General features: G+C 37.1%; 1 protein-coding gene across 1 annotated transcript in view; it reads right to left on the bottom strand.

Annotated features, from left to right (window-relative positions):
* Nucleotides 1-25168, bottom strand: part of ARID1B (AT-rich interaction domain 1B) — a 416979-nt gene that overhangs the window by 237180 nt on the left and 154631 nt on the right. The window lies entirely within an intron of this gene.

Genomic DNA, 25168 nt, shown 5'->3' with positions numbered 1-25168 from the left:
GTGTTGTATGCCTATAATTCTAAAATCCTGTAACTTGGCTAAATCCAAACCTTCTCCTAGTTTACCAGGCTCTTTCCCCTCCTACCCCGAGAGTAATTTGGGGTTCTCGCCCATTTAACAGCTGGCCTAGCAGTACATAAAACTAAATGCTAAGACTAGAAGTGAAATTGTTGCTTTAATTTTTAAGGCTTTAGCCAATAGCTGCCCTATGGAAACTGACTCAAAGGAATGTACGCCAAACCCACACAAACTAAATACAACTGCTCATAAACAAAAATAGTGCTTTTATGGGCAACATTTTGTCAATAAAACAAAGTCTATGCATATTATTTCTTGCTGATTGAATATAATTACCAAATGAAAATATAACTTTTGCTTACTATAAATTTGGATAAATTATTTTAAAAACAGTAATTCCATTATATCAATGCACAAGGGAACTTATTTACAATGAGTCAATAAAGCACATCTGCCATACAAACAGATGCCACATCACACATGTAGAAGGTCTAATTCCTCATCAGAAAACAAAAATTACTGTTTTATTCTTAATCAAAGAAATTTAGGAACAGTCAAGTTAAGTGAAATACAGCTTTTAAAAAAATCACAACAGTAGTTTAGGGTGAACATAATGTTCTTGGGTAATCAAGAAGTGGATGGTCTTCAAAGACAATTCTGAATGAAAATTTAACCAGGAAACATGGGCAGCCACAGAGCAAACCAGAGAAAGAGGCGTGATGTGCAGACTTCTCATGTACCAGTAACAATTAAAGACAGGCCCGGGGTGGGGGCAAGAAAGTCAATAAAACTCAACTCATTCAAAAAGTAGACTGTCCCTGATTTGAAAAAATGAAATGCTCTTCTAACAACCAGACTGACTGAGTGCTCTTTAAATGCCCTTTAGATCCAACAAAGAGCGACCACAAGAAGAAATCATTATTCACGTTCCTGCCACCCCCATTTTAAGTTCATACCTTGGTGCTTTCTCAGCAGAAACAAAGTTTTAATAGCCAAATGCCTCGTCTGTATCTGCTGAATCACTTCTCACTCTGAACAGTGCTCTTACAGATTTCATCCAACTCAACTACATACAAAGAAAACTACAGTGGGAGAAATCTAAAGCTTTAAATATTATTTCTTTATTAAGGGAATGCGAGGAAGGATCCATATTTAAAAAACTGACACTATATTTAAAAGGGCTGACTGAAGATAATGTAGTCAACAACTCAACTCTACCACTGTTACACTCTTTTGAAAGACTTCTTAAAAAATATCAGTAAACTAAAATTTCATTTAAAATAATAAATAAGACAATACATCCACCCTTTGAAGAGGTTTTAAGAGTGAAACCCTATACACGGTAACAAACAACTCAAATTAGGCAAGACCTGTGTCCAACAAAGTGAAGAAATGGTCATTTTCTTGCTTTTTCCTCCTTCACAGACTAAACAAAGAAGGAGAATATTATACTCAACCATTAAAATAGAACACAAGCCAAGTATTCTTATTAATAGAAGAATTCCATTTTTGCAGATCATCTTTCCTGTGCAAGTCTCACCAACTCATTTAATAACCTTCCCATAATCTTATTAACAAAAGTATGATAATTAAACTGTCTTTGAGGTTTTGTGTTTAGTTTGAGGCATATATATAAGTAGTTAATGATTCTACCTAACTAAAAATTCCAGATAACGACCAGGCTGGAAGAAAGAGAAGGGGGCTTCTTTATTTTTCCTTACGTTTCAAAGTACTTTGCTTCATTAGTGAACTAACTCCCTATCGCTCCTGTCCTCATCTTCTTTTGTGCTTTGCTTCATTAGCTGGACTACAATCACTCCTTGGTTTTAATAGAGGTTTCTTAATAGAAATTATCCAGATTACTGACTTTTCCAAAAGGCAAGGGGTGAGGAGAGAGAGAACTACTATTTCTCAAAAAAGGAAAGAGAAATCTGAACTGTAATTAAAATAATGACTATTCAAAAGAAATACTGAACACATTTGGAGAACACTTAAAAACCTCACAACATGATGCGTAAATGCATACATATCACAACAGAACACGCTTGCCGAAAAGTGCTTCATAATCTCAGGGACTCTGGATTTCTTCATCTTTCTTCAAAACAGGAATGTATCCATCATAATGGCATACTACAAAGACTCAAGAATTGCTTAGTACAATGAATTCATAAATTCCCATTCTCCCATCATAAATAAAGCAAATTAGGTTTACAGAATGAATGAGTAAGAACAACTAGCAATAATAACCCATCCATCTACTTTTGATGCTGAAGTGTACAGTATGCCACCAAATCAAACAAATATTGAGAAATTATTATTACTTATTCCTAGTGTTTTCCTCTTGGTGGAAGGTGGGGAGAGGTAAACAGTTTAAAAATAAAAAGATGTTCCCAGATGTGGGATAACAACGAAGGCAGGGAAAAAAAAAAAAAAAAACAGTCAATATTTAACCCTTTGGTATCAGAAAACAGATATATCACACTGACTGTGCCATGACTGTTAGAATATAGTATTTAGGGAAATGGAAATGAATGTAGACAACAAGCAAAAGTTGAATTCTGAAGGCAGTGACGAGTGAATCGGAAATCCTGGAACATATTATTCTAACTACATTATTCTGAACGTAAAATATAGTTCTTATAAAAATTCTAAACATATAGAGCACTTAAAAAGTGAATGAAGCAGCTGCTTTTAAATCTAAGAAGGCACTATTTGCGTACTAATTCTCTAACAGATACAATATTCCAGTTGTCTGGGTGACTGGGAAGTGGCTGTGATATGGACTGAGTGAAACATCCAGGTTTCACTGGCATCATCCTCTTTATCATCACCTGGCAAATGAGGAAATCAGCTTGAAAAAGTCAACAGTCCAGAAATTTCCTCTCTTGCCTTGAAACTGTCACCTACTCTCATGCTCTACATATAAAATTATCTGAGACTCACGGAAGAAAACTCCTTATTGCACTTTACAATTAAACAAAAGAAAAACAATCCTAAGTATCAGTAAACTCTGTCCACATTCAAGGGCAATTACTGACAGCACCACAAGCTCAACCCTAACCTATTTCTCAAACATAACACCCAAGTTACGAGAAAGATGCCAAGTGACAGGTTTAAGACACTTTTCATTCCACACCCCAGCTTAAACCTGCACCGTGGACCTGTGGGCAATCAGAATCCCGGGACCCCACATGACATGCTCTGCTCCCTGCGGGTCACACCACTGCCTGACCTCGAGTCTCTGTGCCCAGCGGCCCACACTCCTCGAAGCCTAAGCTCACCTTGACACGCTGTGTACATGGGAGGAAGGTGCGGGGTGGGAGGGGGGGCAGCCAGAAAGCCTTACTGTACGGGTGGACACCCTTACTGTATGCACCTCGGCAACAGTTATTTCCAGTGAATATTGATAACTCAAAGCCCAGAGAAACAGGAAAGTAGAAAGACATGTAGGCATGCCCGCTTTCTAACTTCTAAAACAGCACTCAAATGCACAGCATTCACTCACTGGGTGCACAGTTATCCTTACTGCTACAATCTTGATTTTCAACTTGTATGCCAAAGCTGTGCAACAGATAAATTCTGCATCTAAAGTATCTTGGTACCTATGCTCTCCTGTACACGTGTACAAATGAGTTACATTTAAATGCTAGTTTAGAATGCACTGCAAATCAATGATTTATAATGCCAAGAACGTGAAAGCCTTAATGTAAATAAGCACATTATTTTCACCAAATCCACTTTGGAGTAAAAACATGATTACACAGGATCCATAATCTAGAACTGCACTGCCTAATAATGGTGGCTATTACCCACATGTGGTTATTTAAATTTAATTAAAATTTAAAATTCAATTGCTCACACTAGCTGTATTCAAGTGCTATATAGCAACACATGGCTATTGGAGAATACAGATATGAAATATTTCCAACGCTGCAGAATGTTCTATTAGACGGTGCTGATCTAGAATATCCAAAAGTTCCTATAACATAAATTTTTGCTACAAATGCTATAAACAGGGAAATATTCAGAACTAAAACTCACCCATACTTTCCCTTTGGGGGAGATTCATTTAATGAAACTCTCATTTAGACTTTCAGTGGAGTCAGAATTTGCCCTTCCCTCACCTCAAGTTCAAGCCAAAGCTGCTGGTCAATTAGAGAAGCTTAAGGGTCACCAGACACACAGTGCCTACTAAAGGATGGAGGAGGGAATTATGTCCCTAGAGACCACCTCTAGAGGACTACTTTCCACCTGCCTTCTGTGAAGCAGCAATGGTCTGAAGCAATTTTTGTTTTCCAGTATACAAAACTTAGTGTCAGATTTTTCATTTGTGAGTGTTCTGCCTTCCTGGTAGCTCTCTCTAGAACTAGAACCCTGGCAACTGGAGAGAAAGAAGGTGTGCATATGGGTGTGGGGAGGGAGGAGATGGCTTATTATTTAAAACAAGTCTAAGCAGAAATTGTGTACCTACCCTCCACAAATACATGAAAGGGCCTGGGACCCATTCACAAAAGAATGTCTTTTTTGTTAATGACCCACTAGGCTCACCCTTCCCCTTCCCTGGCACGGGCAGTGCTGAGCAAGGACGCAAAGCCCCCTATCCTAAGAAGCAGGTACTCCGGTCTCTGTCCCAGTACCAGGCCCTCAGCACACATCTTCTCCAAGATTTGGATGCTCAGAAGACACTACACCCATTTTAACTTCCCCAGTACCCAGAACCTCCATAGTTCTGGACAGCTGCTGATGAAAAGTGAAGCCTGAGGCATGTGTCAGATACACAGATAAATACAAAGAAATGTGGAAGTAGTAGAGGAGGCCCATGCACCCACTACCTGCTATCTCCAGTGACCATCCTGACAGAATAGGCCATGGCTTCTGGGTCTCATTACCTGAAATCTTAGGCCGCTCAAATGGGATGGCTTCATTTCTAAGACTCCCAACAACCAGGGGGACTCTCTTCTGCCTCGGACCTATGACAGTCGGGGTTCTGTTTCTAGGGCCCTTCTGGGAATGAACACAAGTTGTTTTACCTTTTCTACATGTTTATCTTGAATATTTCTCGTGGATATAGAGAAAAAGCCAATACATACGATCGGCTGCAGCAATGTTAACTGGTTTACAAAGTAGATTCTCTTCTCTCACAGAGAGTTAGGTTTGATAAAACTAAAATTATCTAAGTAGCAAATTATGTATAACTTTCAATATTATAAAGCTTTTATATGTATTATTTCATTGCAAAAGTCATGTATAACCCAAAATGAATAATTCTGAAAAGTAGTACTATAGCATACACAATAGGAATATGCTTCTACTTGTTCTGGATACCCACCCTAGCCACTGACCAAGTGTCTTAAGATAGTGCTGTGATTAACACGTTGTGTGTGACCTAGAATATATTTATTATACTTGGATGAATGGCAAAACCAGAATGTTAAAAAGTTCTGCATTTGGTCCATTTAATTTTTTATATCAAGAGCTATTATGAGATAAAATTGACAGATGACACAAAGTAGTATATTTAGAATTATACTAAATAGCTGTATATTGTCACCTTGCTTATTTAACTTATATGCAGAGTACATCAAGAGAAACGCTGGGCTGGATGAAGCACAAGCTGGGATCAAGATTGCTGAAAAAAATATCAATAACCTCAGATATGCAGATGACACACCTTTATGGCAGAAAGCAAAGAAGAACTAAAGAGCCTCTTGATGAAAGTGAAAGAGGAGAGTGAAGAAGTTGGCTTAAAGCTCAACATTCAGAAAACTAAGATCATGGCATCTGGTCCCATCACTTCATGGCAAATAGATGGAGAAACAATGGAAACAGTGAGATACTTTATTTTCTTGGGCTCCAAAATCACTGCAGATGGTGATTGTAGCCATGAAATTAAAAGACACTTGCTCCTTGGAAGAAAAGTTATGACCAACCTAGACAGCATATTAAAAAGCAGAGACGTTACTTTGCCGACAAAGGTCCAAGCTATGGTTTTTCCAGTAGTCGCATATGAATGTGAGAGTTGGACTATAAAGAAAGCTGAACACCAAAGAATTGATGCTTTTGAACTGTGGCGGAGAAGACTCTTGAGAGTTCCTTGGACTGCAAGGAGATCAAACCAGTCAATCCCAAAGGAAATCAGTCCTGAATATTCATTGGAAGGACTGATGCTGAAGCTGAAACTCCAATACTTTAGTCACTGAACTGATTCAATGGAAAAAGACCCTGATGCTGGGAAAGATTGAAGGCAGGAGGAAAAGGGGATGACAGAGGATGAGATGGTTGGACGGCATCACTGACTCAATGGACATGAGTTTGAGCAAGCTCCGGGAGTTGGTGATGGACAGGGAAGCCTGTCGTGCTGCAGTCTATGGGGTCATAGAGAGTTGGACACGACTGAGTGACTGAACTGACTGACAATGGATGATACAGGATCCAACTACACATGAGCAGGCTTGAACTATGACCTCAGACAAGACCACATTCAGAAAGGGTAAATGTGAAAACTACACTTGGGTTCGGGTGCAGGATGGATGAGACCTATGCCTTAGAAGTATGAATAGTTCCCACTAGAGTGCCAGTGTGGGATGCAGCTGTTATACAACTTGGCCCCCTAGCATCATAACAGTCCAGAAAAAGTGGTTGGCAGGCTGGCTCTATACTAGCCATAACTTTGGAGTATTTAGTTTAGTTTTGGATTCATATTTCAAGGTGCTTACACAAAAATGAAATTTATCAAAGAGTTAAGAACATGGTAGTAGAGGGACTTGAACCCACATAATTGGTAAAATACTTAAAGGAACAAGTTAGTCAGCCTAGTGAAAACTCAGTTAAAAATGATCTTCAAATATATGAATAACCATGATATAGAAGACAGATATATATAAAAAAAAAAGAAGACAGATATAGATTTATTTTGTGTGGTTTAAAGACACAGAAATAGAATACAAATCCTAGGGAACATTTCAAGTTACTATGAGGAAGAATTCCCTAACAATTTAAATTATCTGAAATAAAATACTTTATGAAGTAGTAATTTCCACTGCAAAAGGCATTCAAAATTATATTTTAGAAGCAATTTACATATCAGGTAGGGAGGGACATGTATATATTTTATGAACTTTTAAGATTCACCATGATTGTAATGACAAAATAACAAGAATCAACAAATCACATGTAAATATAAGCAGCTGTCTTCAGATCAGATTTAATAAGCGAGAGAATATAAATTATTAAAACTTGAAAAGTTATATGCACTAAAACCTTTATAAGATATCCCATAGTTCCCCACAACTGTAGAGTCTCTCCCTCAATATCCCATGTGAGGGTATAGTATAAGAGAAGGATTAAACAGAAACCTGAAACAAAAGAAACATTGAAAAATAAAGTTACTATTGCAATTCACAGGAAAAGACTGATCAATTATCACTGTTTTATTCAGAGCTTTAAAAAATATACATCATTCATTTTTAATATTTTGAAAGCTTAGTTCCTCCTCAGACCTTTGTCTCCTCTGAAATCTTGCAAGATCAGGCCCACAATGAGTTAAGTCCAAAAATAAAGGAGCAACAGAGCAAATCTGACTGCATGTTTGAAAAAGCCTATAAAATGTTACAAGCAAAACAGGAAAGCCTGTGTTAATAATGCATAAACCAAAGAGGAAAAAAAAAAAACCTACCCATTTAATGGAATAATGCTTTTATCCTTGCAGTTAAAATGAAATAAACCATGACTATTAATCTAGTAAGACCATGTAAAAATGCGATTTTTAAACATTTACTAAAAGGGGGCAGTTCAGTAACCACTCTAAAAATCAAGGCCTGTGTACAGCAGCATTTAAACGCTAAATACCAATCTCCTGTCTGTGGACGCCATTACCCACCCTGTCGCCATAGCAACGCTAACAGTATGCCTGACTTCAAAGACAAAGATGTAATTTCAGACTTCCAGCAGCCAGAGGGAGTGGTAAGAATACTCTACCCAGGCGGTGTCAGCTGATGATAAATTATAAAAATATCCAGGAAGGTTATGAGGCGGACTGTACCATATATTCTCATATTCCTGGGGGAAGACTTACATTAGTCAAACACACTAGGAGACAGCAAGAGTAAAACAAAAAGTAAACAAGAAAGAATCTCAATGGAATTTGATTTTTTTTTCTTTTTTTAAAATTACATGGTACAGACTTCTGCCTTCCTTTTCTCTTGCTCCCGGGAGAAAATAAAAATAGCTTCCACCATCCTGTTTCTCATTCAAATTAAGAGTGACTGAAGATGTGCATGTATGTTCCAAAGGACTTGCAAAACCACCTCCGTAACTGCTACTCCTACCTTTGTGAACTCCAGCATTTGTCAAACATTGTTTTAAGCTCAAGCAGCCAGCTAAGGGAGCAGAATCGATTTGTGCACTTCAGCTACTGGAGAACAGCTACCCAACTCTAGGAGCTGTTTTCCAACCACCCAGTCTATTCCCAACATACTCAAGATATTTTTCTAAGCCCTTTGAAGGGAAATATCCTTAGAAAAATTTTTGCCAATTTTTAGATTTTTGTGTCTTAAAAGGAAAAAAAAAAAACACATAAAGCTGACACAATGTTATTTCATGATTTTGCAGCTGAACAATTTTTAAAAGCACAAACCCTTATAAGCTGAGAAAGCCACAAAATCCTGAGCAAGTAATTTTCCTACAGGCAATGAAATACTGACAAAGCTATGACAAACCCAGACAGCGTATTAAAAAGCAGAGACATCACTTTGCCAACAAAGGTCCATCTAGTCAAAGCTATGGTTTTTCCAGTAGTGATGTACGGATGTGACAGATGGACCATGGAAAAGGCTGAGCGCTATAAGAACAGATGCTTTTGAACTGTGGTTCTGGAGAAGACTCTTGAGAGTCCCTTGGACAGCAAGGAGATCAAACCAGTCACTCTTATAGAAAATCAACCCTGAATATTCATTGGGAGGACTGATGCTAAACCTGAAGCTCCAACACTTTGGCCACTTGATGTGAAGAGCTGACTCAGTGGAAAAGAGCCTGATGGTGGGAAAGACTGAGGGCAGGAGGAGAAGTGGGCAACAGAAGATGAGATGGTTGGATGGCATCACCAACTCAGTGGAAATAAGTTTGAATAAACTCTGGGAGATAGTGAAAGACAAGGAAGCCTGGCCTGCTGCAGTCCATGGGGTTGCAAAGAGTCAGACATGACTTAGTGACTGAACAACAACAACAAATGAAATACAAAACTTGGAGTTAAAGTCTTTTTGAAGATTCATTCTCTGTAAGGAGGAACTACCAAAATACTAGGACTTGTTTTTACTTGAAAGAGGTTATGAATGACTCGAAAGGCCAGCAAATGAACAAAGGTCGTTGTATTATAATGCTATGCTCTTAAGTTTTCTTCTCAAACTCAGTTTATCGGTTTGTATGTGTGTGCTCAGCTGTATCTGGCTCTTTGCAACCCCAAGGACTGTAGCCCTCCAGGGTCCTCTGTCCATGGAATTTTCCAGGCAAGAATACTGGCGTGAGTAGCCATTTACTAAAAGTCCCATTTCTTCACAGGAGAGGAGCATAATACAGCTGTCCCTTTTCAACAGATCTAAAGGGCCCACTCTGTTCTTCAGCCCTGCTAAGGCTGCTGAATGACCAAAAAGGAAAGATAAGTTGTGGACTGAAAACCAGTCTGCTGTCAAGATCCTTTTCAGCTACTGGGTCACTGGCCTGCTACCCATACCCACTCTCTATAAAGCACAAGACACAACCACCAAAATAGAGCTGTTCTCTCATGGCCAGTCCTGAGAGCTGGGAGTGGGGGGAGGTGTGGGGTGGGTGGTGGTGTAGATATAGATACATCACACCTGTTTTAACATTCCTCCCAACTATAACTCTGAAGGAACTAGACACATTATGGATTTATTCTTTTTCTCCTGAAAAACACATCTCCAACTTTATAGTGAACTCAAGCCAAGAGGGCCAAGAAAAATAAATTGCATAAATTTTGCCATGAGATATAAATGGGAGTAATGATAATTAAGCCATTTAGTGTAATGTTGTATTGTAAAATTTAGGATGTCACCAGCCTCGTCAATTAATCTTAAATCCAAATGTCTCTTATAACCCAACGATTATCAATCTTCTCCCATAAAAACAAACAACAGGAAAATGCCAAAGTACAAAACAAAATACCATTTATCCTTCAAAAAATTGATAAAATACACTCTCTTTACAACTGAACTATTTTCTCACTAAATGACTTTCATTCTATAATATATAATATGCTTACAAAATAATTCTTTTTAAAAATGACTCTGAAATGAAAATGGTTCAATAAGCTACTCATTTGGACAAAACTGCTGAATTAAAAAAAAAAAAAAACCTGCTGAATTTATAATTTTGACACTTGAGCAAGTTATAGAAAAAAAGAGCCAAACATTCATTTGTGTGGCAGGATGCCTAATGCAGGCCCTGGATAATCATCCCAAGTAAAGAAGAAAACACTTGCTTAATATTATAAAAACCCAGAAAACCCATATTCTGGCATTATTCATTATTTTAACAGGATAATTTTACATGTTCTTTTATAGCATATTCCTTTTAAAAAATAATAGGGGAAAAGTGATATTCCCTCCTTTAAAAATGTTTTTTCATTGTTTATAAATTACATAGCCTCATTCCCCCCGTCTACCTGGTAAAAAGGAATGCAGCCTTGAATTTATTTCTGGCACTGCATTATCATGGTTTGTTTGTGTGTACCTTTTTAAAACATTTTTTAAAAATTTGTATTCCACTTTCAGAAGTTTAAACAAATACTTTACTGTAGGTCAACTCAAACCTTTTTTAGAAGCACCCAGGTTGTAAATTCTATATAAAAACATCCTAGGAAATGAAAACCTCTCTCACAACAGGACTCTTTTGAGTTAAAAGAGGCCATTGGTATATTTAAAAATAAACAAATTTATTTATAATTCATAGGAACACATGCTGAAAGACATCCAAGCTGTTTTTTAAAACACTTCTGTACATGAAAAAAAATCTATATTCTTAAATGTGGTCACTAAGTTATACAATATCTGGGTGACACTTTATGTTGGAATGCCACAATATAAAAAAATTCAGTCACAGAGGCCAAAAAATGTATTAATTACATTAAACTTTATATATTTTAATAAGAAACTAGGTTTGTAATAGTTATAGGTAAATTCAGAAGTAAAACTGGTCAGTTTAATGGTCAGTATAATGAAAAAGCAGGAGCTTCCCAAGTGGTGCTAGAGATAAAGAATCCACTTGCCAATGCAGGAGACATAAGAGACACGGGTTTGATACCTGAGTTGGGAAGATCCCTAGGTGGAGGGCATGGCAACCCACTCCAGTACTTTTGCCTGGAGAATCCCGGACAGAAGAGACTGGCAGGCTATGATCCATAGGGTTTCGCAAAGAGTCAGACACAACTTAAGCAACTTAGCATGCACATATAACAAGATAGTAATGTTGAAAAAAAGTACAGTATCTAAATCTATTTAGAATTGTAAAGTCATATTCATTCCCTCTATCATTTGTCCTACCACTAGCTTCCACTGCTGGTTAAACAGGATTGACTTATGAATTAACCATTTGCAAAAGTACCTTATTTAGGATGCATACTTTAAACATCAATAAATACAACTCTCTGAAAGAGCAATAATGAAAAACCAGGTGTTTCTCCTGTGCAAAATAACACCTGATTCACAACATATTTATTTAACCTCACTGAAATCAGCTGAGATTAAAAAAGCAGAATTCAAAAGGTATTATTTTCTACATCAATTAGGCATGTCACTAGATAGAGACACAGACAGTGTGTTATGTATTTGACTTAAAAGGATATCTTGTTATTTCACATGTGTACATGGCATGCTCATTCGCTAAATCATGTCCAACTCTTTGAGAGAGTTCATAGACTTGTAGCCTGCCAGGCTCCTCTGTCCATGGGATTCTCCAGGCAAGAATGCTAGAATTGGTTGCCATTTCCTTCTCCAGGGGATCTTCCTGATCCAGGGATCAAACCTGCATCTCCTGCATTGGCAGGCGGATTCTTTACCACTGTGCCACCTGGGAAGCTCCTAAATTGTTACAGAAAAGAACAAACACTAATACGTTAGTGAAATAATTAAAATTTTATTTTTATTACATCTAATATAAAATTTTAAACAAGGAGGCAATCAATAAATGATTGTTAACTGTAGTTGAATTTTTCCATGTAAAGTGACATCTTGTGCCTTAATTGAGGGTGTCAACATTTAGGCATGCTAGTTCAGAAGAAGCATAAATGCAGTAACTGTGAAAAGTAAAAACTTGGGGAAATTTGAACCGATTCATATTCATTCAAGGATGCTCATGAATTGATAAAACCGTTTTATTTTTTAAAAAAGAAGGACTTTTAGGTTTAACAACCAAAGTTTCTAAGGACACTGAGGAGTGTGCACATAGGCAGCTGCTATAATGGAATAAGATACAGACTGAATGTAATTCTGCTGCTGTTGAACTGTGAGGGAAGTTACCTGCCATTTTGAGTCTCTATTTTCAATTTGGGAAACAGAATTTTTAAAATCCTGAATCAAATTAAATATGTAAAAATACACACATTTTAAAAACTCATTTATATTAAACCTTTGCTCTGCATGTAGGAAGTGAAAATGACAGCACTTTAAAAAGTAAAGAAAAACATGGAGGTGGAGTAGGGGAGACCTGACAAAAAAACAAGAGAGTATCCCCTTAGAGTTCAAGGCAATATCCCACTCCTCAGTGGGATTCCAATGTATCACAGAAACTCTCGGTGCCCAAAGGGTCAATGATTTCTAAAATAAAAGAGAACATCTTTCAAAAACAGCATGTTAAAACTAGGTTCCCTGCCCTCTCACACAATCACCGTTAAAGAAGAAAACACACACTGCCCCCCAACTGCCACCACAAGACATAAATTTGTGTACTAGGCTCACAAACACACATACTCAAAACGAGCTATGGAAAGAAGAAATTATAATGAGATAACTAAGGAATGTTCCTCCAAAATGAATTGGTACAGCAAGAAAAAAGTCTAAATCATTCAAAAGTAAACCAAACACAGCAATATAAAACAACCTGGACCTATCTAAGGAAAGTAACATATTAGGATACAACTTACTACACTATCCTAAAAGCAAAGAAAATGAGAGCAGCCATGAATGTCAACTGAAGGGGAAAAAAAAAACTATAAAGTTTCATCTATTTCTTGAGATTGTACTCTTTTGTCTTATTCCAATTAGAGTTAGAAACTCTCTGGAATGATCTGCTGAGTTATTTTTACAAACTCTGATATGATAGTCTTCAAATCATCTCCAAGAATTTAAATGAAATGTAAAGTTAAAGCCTATGCAACCATTTTTAACTCATATAAAGAACTATACAAAAAAATAAGGCTGTGGGAGCAAAGCTGACTTGTTTTCTTATAGGAGCTTTAGAATTCCAGCACAGTTATTCAGTTATTACGCTTTTTAATCTCAAAAATCTCTAGGTATTCTTTTCTCCCCAAACCAACTCCCCACCTCCATTTCTGTGTTTGTCACCAACACTATCATACCTCTTGGTCACTAAGCTCAAAAACCTTAAACGCATCCACCATTCACCCCTCCTTTTATTTCCACAACAGTCTCCCTTTGCATTCTCACTGCTATCACTTTTTAAAAATTTATTTATTTTAATTGGAGGCTAATTACAATATTGTGGTGGGTTTTGCCATACATCAACATGAATCAGCCACGGGTGTACATGTGTTTCCCCATCCTGAACGCCCCGTCCTCACCTCATCCCTCTGGGTTGTCCCAGAGCACCAGCTTTGAGGGCCCTGCCTCATGTACCAAACTTGCACTGGTCATCTACTCTACCTATGGTAATATAATAATTTGACTCACCTCATTATTGAGATAATACAAGAGCTCTAAAGTTGTGTGTCTCCGGCAGTAGTAAGCATATTTTGAAAATGAAGGCTTTTCATAACTAAAAAGCCTGGTATAATTCACTTGTCTTGGTAACCTGAAAGTCCCAGACATTCAAAAATAGAAGAATGGGGTGGGATGTGGCTTCAACAAGGCAAAACAGATGTCAGGAAGTCCTGTCTTTAAAGTTCATGTACTTTACCTAGGATACTCACTAAAAATCTACTCTGGGCCTATTTATTTTTCTGTTACTAGCAGTTTCCAGGGTTAATTAATTGAAAATTTTACTTATATAAAACAAGATGTTTGAAAATGATACCAAATAAATTATTACATATAATTAATGTATTATTATTTTGAAGCCAAATTTTCTCTAGATACAGATACTTCCAAAAGACCAACCACCTATTTTTAGTGACAGAAGGTATAAAGTGGTTCACTGCACTGAAGCACCCAAACCCATGGAAAAAATAGAAGCCAGTGAAAATGCCTATTTCCATTAGAAAACTCTGAAAAAGGAGAAGAGTATCAGTATCAGGGCAGGTCTCAGAAGGAGCAGGAGACAATGCTGTACTGCCCTGTCACTCAGGGGTCTCCAGGTTCACTCACTCTAGCCTACTTTGAGAGAAGGCATTTACCTGTGGACCAGGTGGCGTCTATGCTAACCACCTCAAGGCACACCATTATGTTCTTTGATAGAAAGAGAAGTAAAGTAACAAGTAAAAGTAAGACTTGTATTAATAGCATAGCATTCTACCCAGATCAAGCCAGCAAGCTCCAAAGCCTTAAAAAACACACAGAAACATAATGTAGAAATGCAGGGGGCCATTAAAACTGGTTTGGGTTCATTTAAAAAAAAATGGTGGCTTTTATATTCCTGGGTCACTAATATAATTCCACTGGTGGTAAATCTCACTTGAGAAAGCAGAGTTATTATTAAATTACTTTATGATATATAAATGTAAACCTGGAGTGTCTGAAGTAAATAGAGTCCTCAGATATAGACTAGTAGGGCCTTTCTTTCACCAGCATGAAGTTAAAATCCTTCATGCCTTATCATCTTAGTTCAGAAAACTGTCTCTACTGAGTTCCCACTGGTCCAGGAGAAAAAGGCATTAGACTCTGCATTACACAGTGACAAGATTTCATTGTCCTGCAGCTTCTTGGTCATTTTTACCCGCCCCCACCCCCCTGCTTTAGCAGGAGTTCATAAAGAATATGGAATATGTACTACTCAATTTCTCTGTGAACTTATCTCCTCCCTAGATGTCCCTGACTCAAACACCTCAGACTCTCAGACTGATCATATGGGGGGAGAGGGGTACCTCTCTGCAATTCCTGAGAAGTTAGAGACAAAGTCCTCTGCAATTCCTGAGAAGTTAGAGACAAAGTCCAGAAAAAGGCCCATGGCTCCCCAATGACCTAAAAAGTAAGACTAGGCTCTCAATTGCTGCTAAGTCGCTTCAGTCGTGTCCGACTCTGTGTGACCCCATAGACAGCAGCCCACCAGGCTCCCCCATCCCTGGCATTCTCCAGGCCAAGAATACTGGAGTGGGTTGCCATTTCCTTCTCCAATGCAATTAGGCAACCCCCAAATCCCTAAATCCCTAAGGGTTTCCCTAGTAGCTCAACTGGTAAAGAATCCGCCTGCAATGCAGGAGACCCTGGTTCAATTCCTGGGTCAGGAAAATCCGTTAGAGAAGGGATAGGCTACCCACTCTAATATTCTTGGGCTTCCCTGGTGGCTCAGCTGGTAGAGAATCTGCCTACGATGCAGGAGACCAGGGTTTGAAAGATCCCCTGGAGAAGAGAAAGGCTACCCACTCCAGTATTCTGGCCTGGAGAATTCCATGGAGTATACAGTCCATGGGGTCACAAAGAGTCAGACATGACTGAGTGAATTTCACTTTCAAATCCTAAATATTTTCAAAAGCAAATGGCTCCTAAGAATGGGAGAGAAACCACCAAGGGTATACATAGGCCATTACTGACGATTACTAGATGGCTGCCCTTCTCTTATTCAATTTCTTCCTGAAAACAGAGAGTTCATTTTTATCAGTGCTTTTCTTATATACTAACAAAGAAAGCCTTTAATGTAAAATCTAGAAGTTGGAACATGCTCTAACATTTACTTTTCAGACACATATATTCTGAGCAGTGACACGAACTACTCAAAATCAGAACCTTTCTGAGACTCAGCTCTGTTTCCCATTCAGCATTATCATTACAACAGGTTTCCAGTTCAAAATATACAATTTTATTCAAACAAAGTCATCGTTCCTTCCATACAAGTCATTATAAGCTGTTCACTTTCATTTCTGTGAGAAAGGAGGCAAGTAATACAAACTGCTTCTTTCCAATGAATCATTTTTATAATGATCTGATAGTAAAAAATAATTACAGTTAAACATTTATATCAGTCTAGTCTACTAATCTGGAGAAGTGAATAGCAACCCACTCCAATATTCATGCCTGGAGAATTACATGGACACAGTCCACAGGGCTGCAAAAAGTCAGACACGACTGAGCGACTAACACTTTCACTTTTAGTCTAATAATCAAGTACTACTTAAAACAAGAGAACTCAAGAAAATAAGTGAATACTAAAGACTATGTGTTCAGTTTTAGCATCAGTCTTCTCACATACACTGTATGTGGACAACATGCACAGATGCACACAGCACACATATTCCAGTGCAAATGAACACTACCCTGAAACACTTTAAACAGTGAATGACAGCCCGATAATGAAATAAAGGGAAAAAACACAACCACCACAGTCTAACCACTGGATAAAATGCAGGTCATAAGGAAAGAGAAAAACATCAGTACCTGGAAGCTCTTTTTTTCCATAAAATTTTTTATGAAGAAAAGTGGTTGTGAAAGCTTAGTCACTTTTTTGTGGCTTAAAGCTTTTTTTCCCCATCTTTTATTCAAGGCTTAAACAAAGTTCAGTGGGGCATCAAACTGCCTGTTTTAAATTACAGTCTGTATTTTAAAATAGAATGCATGCACGGCATGTTCCTGAAGCTAGGGGGTGGGAGTGTTATTCACGGAAAATTGAAGGCTTGTTGAGTCAATAATCTTCTTTCACACAGTAACAATTTTCAGCTAAAATTTCTTGACCCAAACAAAGGAAAACAAGACCATTCAGTTATTTTACAACAATTTTGCGAAGGCAGAGAAAAAAGATGAGAGAGAGACAACTCTAAAATCTTACATTGTGAAGGAAGAATAGAAATTTTTGCTCTCAGGTAAGAACCTTCTCTATATATATTTATTTCCTTTCCTAAACCGACAGTTATTATTAAAAATAGTTACCTCCACTTCAAAAGAAAAATAAGAGCAATTAACCAGTCCACAAATGCTACTATGAGTTCCTGCTGGTTATATATCTCTTGTTACATAAAACAGACCTGTGCCTCCAGTTACATACAAAGTAGATCTCTGCAAATTAAAATTTACTTCCCAGCTAACTTGGCTAATATAAAGTTCAATGCATTCAAAGTATTAACAATGGCTATGCCTGTATAATCTGGAGGAAGCCCACTACTCTTCTAGCAGGGCAGAAGAGGAGAGAAGCACTAGGAGGAAAAGGGGGAGGCTTTCTAGCTCAACATGCCAAAAACTACCATTTGTAGAAACAGAAACGGTAGGTTAAAATAAGAAAGGGTACTTCTGAACATCACTCATTTTTTTGTTCTCACATAAAATATCAAAATTAAAACTTGAAGAAGCTACACTGCCAATGACCTACTTATTTAAAACTTCTTATATAAATTCTATTACGAAAATACTTACTGAAAACATAATAAATACTATGAAAAGATTCTAGTCTGTTGGGGTGAGAGGGAGAGGCAAGATAACTATAAAATAATAAGAGGATGACTAGTAAATGCCATAAGGGATAAAAAAGTTCAAAAGACTCAACAAAAATGGATTAAATCGTATTCTGAGGCCCCATGCCCACATATGAGAATCCCTCACACACAATGCTTTTTGTGGTTGTACAAAAGTCTAACACTGCTGCCTGCCCCCTTCTGTTCAGAGACCGTCCCTCTGGTAAGACAGGCTTATGTCCAGGTATGATTCCGTGGCTGTTTGCAGACAGACTTGAGAGTTACATGCTTTCCAGCCTGTGAGGCCACAGAGAAGGCTCCATGGTATCACATAGGCCCCTTGAAGAGCCAAAAGCTGGTCAGAACCTCCCAGTCTCCCCTTTGTTACAGCAAAATATGTATGCCGACTTTTCCATTAGCCAGGAATATCTGCATTTATCATCCCTTATTTAATGAGCCTCATTTATCAACTAGAGATCATAGTTATCCTTCTATTATCAAAACCAATATCCTGAAAATCAGTTATGTTTCAGCCTCTCTTCATCTCCAATTTTATCTACTGTGTATTTTTTATGGGAATCCATTTTTTTTTTTTTTAATTGACAGTTCCATAAAATGGGTTAAAATTCATTTCCCCCATATTTTAAATGGAAAGCCTCGGAATATTATGTGAAAAGCTCTGCAGGGAGATATGCTTAGTTAAAACATGCTTTTAAAAATTAGATGAATTTTTAAAAATAACACTTTGCCACTAAGCAAATATCTCAGCTATAAGGAATTTAGAATTATCCATGTATTTCAAAAGGACTGAAAGATCTCAATTTAGAAACACTTTGCACACAACCATGTGAGTTATTTAAAAACAAACTATAGTTCTTTTTAAATATTTATTTATTCAGACTTTCCATATATTTAGCCTGCTGTAACCTGGAAGAAATCTAAACTGGTGAGGTTTTATTGAACATTCATTTACAGAACAAACATTTAAGTGGAAGATTGTTTTGAAAGAGGGAAAAACATACCTTCCCACTTCCTACGACTTCGTACCTTGCTCAAGTTCAACTATTTCCTCTATTTTGAAAGTATCACAAAAATACTCTGGAGAATAAAATTACAGATTATCACATTTTAAAGAAATAATCCATGTTAGGAAATAAACATCTGTTAAAGTCACTATCATTTTTCCTAAATTAGGACTTTCAAGCACGGTCTTTTCATATTTCTCTCAAATTTAATCTGAAAAAAGTTGATATCTCTATATAGCATAGATCAGAGGCTAAAATTACATTTGTAAATATGGTATATCCTAGTTAAGAAATGGAGTGTACTGTGCTCATTTAACACTTCTCCAAGGTATTAAAATGTGTCTGTACTTTCAGTCTCAAATCGGTGCCAAATGGTTAACCGTGTCTATGGACACTCGTGTGGACAAGACACATCCTAAGAGAACCTCCTGCTCCCTTCACCAGGCACCCACTTTCTACAACTCTTTCATGACACCAAGACTCAACACAGTCTAATGACACTTAGGAAACAGTGATAACCAACACCTGACGTCTTCAGCTGCACATGGGGATAATCAATGCTGAACAATGAGATAAGGGAACAGGAGATTAAACTTCTCTTTTATTAACTTGTTCAGGATGATTTGAGAACAATCAATCAACAAACGACAGTTATGCTCTTAACCTTTTAATGATAACCTTTAAATCAAGCTCAAGATACAAATAAAAAATTTTTTTTGAAAAAGTTCATTCAGTAGCCATACAATGAATTCTTACTTGACAGATTTTAAGTTTTACAAAATCCTGCCAACTAACAGGTTAAGATCATCTTAATAATCTGTATTCTTAGATGGGTTGATAACTTGGTAAAATACAAAACCCAGTTTTAAAAAAATGCTCCATTTACTAAAGCTTTTTCCAATAGTTTCTAATCATTCATAGGAACTATCTTATCAAATCCATACACTTAAAATGTTTTTATAGCATACTACTTTTCTTACATGCTTCCAAAGTACATGACAATTCACCCCTAACCCCACATATGTCATTAAAGATTAATAAAACAAACACACACATAGAGTACTCTTTTTCAGTAAAGGCAAATGATTACATGCTCTGTTACTAATGCCTAACTCCAAAGAATATTCCTGGTAATAACAGCTTTCCAATCATTCTCTTTCAGGCATCCAACATCCTGTTTAACATTATTTCAAAGAACATCCAGCATTTACTACCTCCTTCCTTTCACAAAGTGGAAAAAAATGTTTTATGTAATCCTCAATACTTCCTTCTAATTGCAAACTCAACAGAAGTGTCATAAGCACTATTCCACAGGACATTTAGAGTTTTTACTAAACTTGGAAAGATCAAACCCTTTTCATGTCAACCTCTTTAAATGTTTCCTATTTAAGGAAGAAAAGGTCAGAAAGAGGTTTTAAATGACCTGATGGGCCTTCAAAGGCCTTTTGAATTATGACTGACATTAGTCTGTATCTTAGGTAAACAGAATAATGGGCCTGCTATCAGAAATGCAAACCGGTGGCAGGTCACTCTAAAGAAAAAACAAATTAAGTTATTTCTAAACTGAGGAGTATCAGCAACTCTTCAGATCCCTAGAGGAGAGAGCACTATTTGCTTAAAACAAGGAAGATAAAAATTCAAAACCTGTTTTTTAAATTTTTTATTTATACTTATAAATAATTCATTAGCAACATGTTTTCTGTACTGTACTACTGAAATTATGATTACTGTTTGTCATTTTCATGATTAAAAATATATATTACTAAGAAAATAATGTTTTCACACTATTTTTGGATTAATAATACAAAAGTGCCCACTTTTTCTTGGAGCTTAAGGTTATCGAAGTAAACTCAAATGTCATTTTAAAATAAAAGAAAATAGTTTTAAGAATAAAACTATCCTGCCAATACAGATACCACATTAGTATAATCTTTTAGAATAAGCAGCATATGGAGAATATACGCTTTTTGGATGTCAATTTGATATTGTGGAAAAGATTCTATAAGCAATTAAAAGGAAAATTCTGAAGCTGGGGGAAGAATGTATTTAAAAATTCTTACATAAATTCTATTAGAAAACACTTACTGAGTAAAACATAATAATTAGGTATGAACCTAACAGAGCAGAAGATATTCAAAAGAGGTGGCAAGAATACACAGAAGAACTATACAAAAAAGATGACCCAGATAACCATGATGGTGTGATCACTCACCTAGAGCCAGACATCCTGGAATGTGAAGTCAAGTGGGCCTTAGGAAGCATCACTACAAAGCTATTGGGAAGTGATGGAACTACAGCTATTTCAGATCCTAAAAGACGATGCTGTGAAAGTGCTGCAAACATGCCAGCAAATGTGGAAAACTCAGCAGCGGCCACAGGACAGGAAGAGGTCGGTTTTCATTCCATCCCAAAGAAAGGCAGTGCCAAAGAATGCTCAAACTACTGCACAACTGCACGCATTTCGCACACTAGCTAAGTAATGCTCAAGATTCTTCAAACCAGGCTTCAACCGTATGTGAACTGACATTCCAGATGTTCAAGCTGGATTTAGAAAAGGCAGAAGAACCAGAGATCAAGTTGCCAACATCCGTTGGATCATAGAGAAAGCAAGAGAATTCTAGAATAACATCTATTTCTGCTTCATTGACTATGCTAAAGCCTTTGTGTGGATCACAACAAACTGTGGAAAATTCAAGAGAAGGGAATGACCAGACCACTTGATCTGCCTCCTGAGAAACTTGTACACAGGTCAAGAAGCAACAGTTAGAACTGGACATGAAACAATGACCTGCTTCCAAACTGGGGAAGGAGTGTGTCAAGGCTGTATACTGTCACCTTGCTTATTTAACTTATATGCTGGAATCAAGATTGCCAGGAGAAATATCAATAACCTCAGATATGCAGATGATGCCACTCTTATGGCAGAAAGTGAAGAGGAACTAAGAGCTTCTTGATGAAAGTGAAAGAGCAGGGTGAAAAAGTTGGGTTAAAACTGAACATTCAGAAAACTAAGATCATGGCATCCAGTCCCATCACTTTATAGCAAACAGATGGAGAAACAGTGGAAACAGTCGGAGCCTTTATTTTCTTGGGCTCCAAAATGACTGCAGATGGTGATTGCAGCCATGAAACTAAAAGACGCTTGCTCCTTGGAAGAAAAGCTATGACCAACCTAGACAGCATATTAAAAAGGAGAGACATTACTTTGCTGACAAAGGCCCACCTAGTCAAAGCCACGGTTTTTCCAGTTCAGTTTAGTTGCTCAGTCATGTCCAACTCTTTGCGATCCCATGGACTGCAACACACCAGGCCTCCCTGTCCATCACCAGCTCCTCGAGTTTACTCAAACTCATGTCCACTGAGGAGAAGGAAATGGCAACCCACTCCAGAACTCCTGCCTGGAAATCCCATGGACGGAGGAACCTGGTAGGCTACAGTCCATGGGGTTGCAAAGAGTCGGACATGACTGAGCGAATTCACTTTCATTTTTCACTTTCATGCACTGGAGAAGAAAATGGCAACCCACTCCAGTGTTCTTGCCTGGAGAATCCCAGGGACAGGGGGAGCCTGGTGGGCTGCTGTCTTTGGGGTCGCGCAGAGTCAGACACGACTGAAGCGACTTAGCAGCAGTAGCAGCATGTCCATTGAGTCGGTAATGCCATCCAACCATCTCATCTTCTTCTCCTCCCGCCTTCAATCTTTCCCAGCATCAAGGTATTTTCAAATGAATCAGTCCTTCGCATGAGGTGGCCAAAATATTGAAGTTTCAGCTTCAACATCAGTCCTTCCAGTGGTCATGTATGGATGTGAGAGTTGGACTATAAAGGAAGCTGAGTGCCAAAGAATTGATGCTTTTGAACTGTGGTGTTAGAGAAGATTCTTGTAGAGTCCCTTGGACTGCAAGGAGATCCAACCAGTCCATCCTAAAGGAAATCAGTCCTGAATGATTTCTTTTAGGAATGATGCTGAAGCTGAAGCCCCAATACTTTGGTCACCTGATGCAATGAACTGATTCACTGTAAAAGACCCTGATCCTGGGAAAGATTGAAGGCAGGAGGAGAGGGGGATGACAGAGGATTTGATGGTTGGATGGTATCACCAACTCAATGCACATGAGTTTGAGCAAGCTCTGGGAGTTGGTGATGGACAAGGAAAAGCCTGGCGTGCTGCAGTCCACAGGTCACAAAGAATCAGACATGACTGAGTGATTGAACTGAACTAAAAACATAACAAATACTATAAAAAAGATCCTCGTCTCTTAGGGATGAGAGGGTCAGGCAAGACAACTATGAAAGCAATAAGAGGATTACTAGTAAATGCCATAAGTGATGAAAAAGTTAAAAAGACTAAACAGAAATGTATTAAAATTGTATTTGGGGAGTTATCTTGGAGTGCAAATTAAGATATGCTCAATGTTTACAAAATAAAAGTGTTGATAAGCTATAACAGTTTTTTGATGGCTTCATTTCATATCAATATTGGAGGTAGAAAACAACTATAGAATGTGTTAAAATTTTAAGTGGTAATATCCCAAGGAGATAGAATTCTTCAAGCTAATTTTTATATCATATGTTATACACTAAGATTTCTTAATAATGATAACATCAAGGATATATAAACTAATGAACTTCAACAGGAAAAAGGTTATATGATTAAGAGATAAAGAAATCAGTACAGAAATCTTATTAAGGAAGATGTGTTCTGAGCTTAGGTCTGGGTGCATTAAGTGAAAAGTAAACATTACTGGTCATGGCCCCAAGACAGCAAGACAACAAATATTAATTTATCTGTCACTGGCTTTATGTGGATGATCTAAAGAGCCTTGTCAGCCAGAAAACAAAACTGCATTAGCTACTGAAGATCACCAAGAATTTAATGACATGCAAATATAGACAATTACCAATTTAAACAATGGTGAGAAGACAGCTTGCTGAGAGAATCAAATTCTAGATCAAGCATAAGGGAATGCCTTGATTTCTTATAATGGAGAGTTAACTGTATAACAAAAATACACTAAAGAAAATACCAAACATGCAGAGCTATAGGAAAACACTACAAATTCTATGAATCTAACTCAATTTAAGCAAAAAATTAAGAAACAATTACTTTTAGAAGCTTCCTTCTTATAGTCAGATATACAATGATTATAGAGTTGATTATATATTAGAATAATTTTTACCACATATTCTTAAATGAACAGGTAAGACCCACAGTTTGACTCAAAATTACAAAACTAGAGATTAAAAACATGATGGACTGTCTTTAATCTTCAATAAAAAGACAAAATTTTATCACTGACACTTGAAAAGGAAAAAACACAGCCTAAATCCACAAAGGATCTAATAACCAATTCAGATAAGATAACAAATATACATATTTTCATGGTACTTATTCAATCAATTTACGCAAGTTAGGGAACTAAAATATTTAGTAAGAGTAAAAATACATGATATTAGAGCCACACAGAATAACAACAAATCTCTCCCTCAAACTGTAATTACCTTAGTTTTATATAACATATTGATGCACCATTTACATAAATAAAAATATATATTTGTAAACCCTACATAGAAAACTTTTCTACACAAACAAAGCCTGTTGAAAGAAAAGTAGAGCACTAAAATTCATTTAAATAAAGCCAGTTTTTTATCTTAACAGACTGAGGGCAGGGGGTTTAAGTAAGTACAACCAACTGCTCTACAATTTTTCCTTTATTCAGTAACTGATGCTTTCATGTACTCACCATAAAACCTAGAAACTTTCATCTCTAAAAAAAGATGACTGAAATGTTATTGAGTCAATCAGCATCCTATTTATCTGTGAGTTACAAAAAACAAAAAGAAAATACCAATAAGGGCAATTCTTTTTTTAATAGCTTCATAAGAAGATTTATATTATGAGCAACCTTAAATCCTCTAAGGGAGGAGGCAAGATACACATTAAGGAAGAAGGTAAGCCATTATACATATACAAATAGAATAATCCAAAAGACTTAACTTGTTGAAGAATATACTGGTTCACTTCCTAAAATACTTTGAGTCTCTTCTCTAATAATCAACTTAAAAAGCAGCATCCCAAAGCAGAACTCTTCAGTTTTCTGGGACTACCACACTTCTTGCCACCCCAACCCTCCCCTAATTATGCTATGGAGTTAGCTGAACATCAACCATTCATTCTAAAGCAAAGCAATGAAAAGAAGCATAGCCTAGTAAGTGACCCAAAAGTTCAAATGGATATTAAGACAGCAGAACACTGCAAACTACTCTTAGACCTATGCAAATAACCGGCATCAATTTATAACAAACTTTCCAACCAGTAAAACAGTACACATCACCAGCCAATG

This window comes from Dama dama, chromosome 26 (assembly GCF_033118175.1).
Source record: "Dama dama isolate Ldn47 chromosome 26, ASM3311817v1, whole genome shotgun sequence".
Lineage (NCBI taxonomy): Eukaryota > Metazoa > Chordata > Mammalia > Artiodactyla > Cervidae > Dama > Dama dama.
Note: the sequence above shows the minus strand (reverse complement) of the source record. Positions and strands in the feature narration are given on the sequence as shown.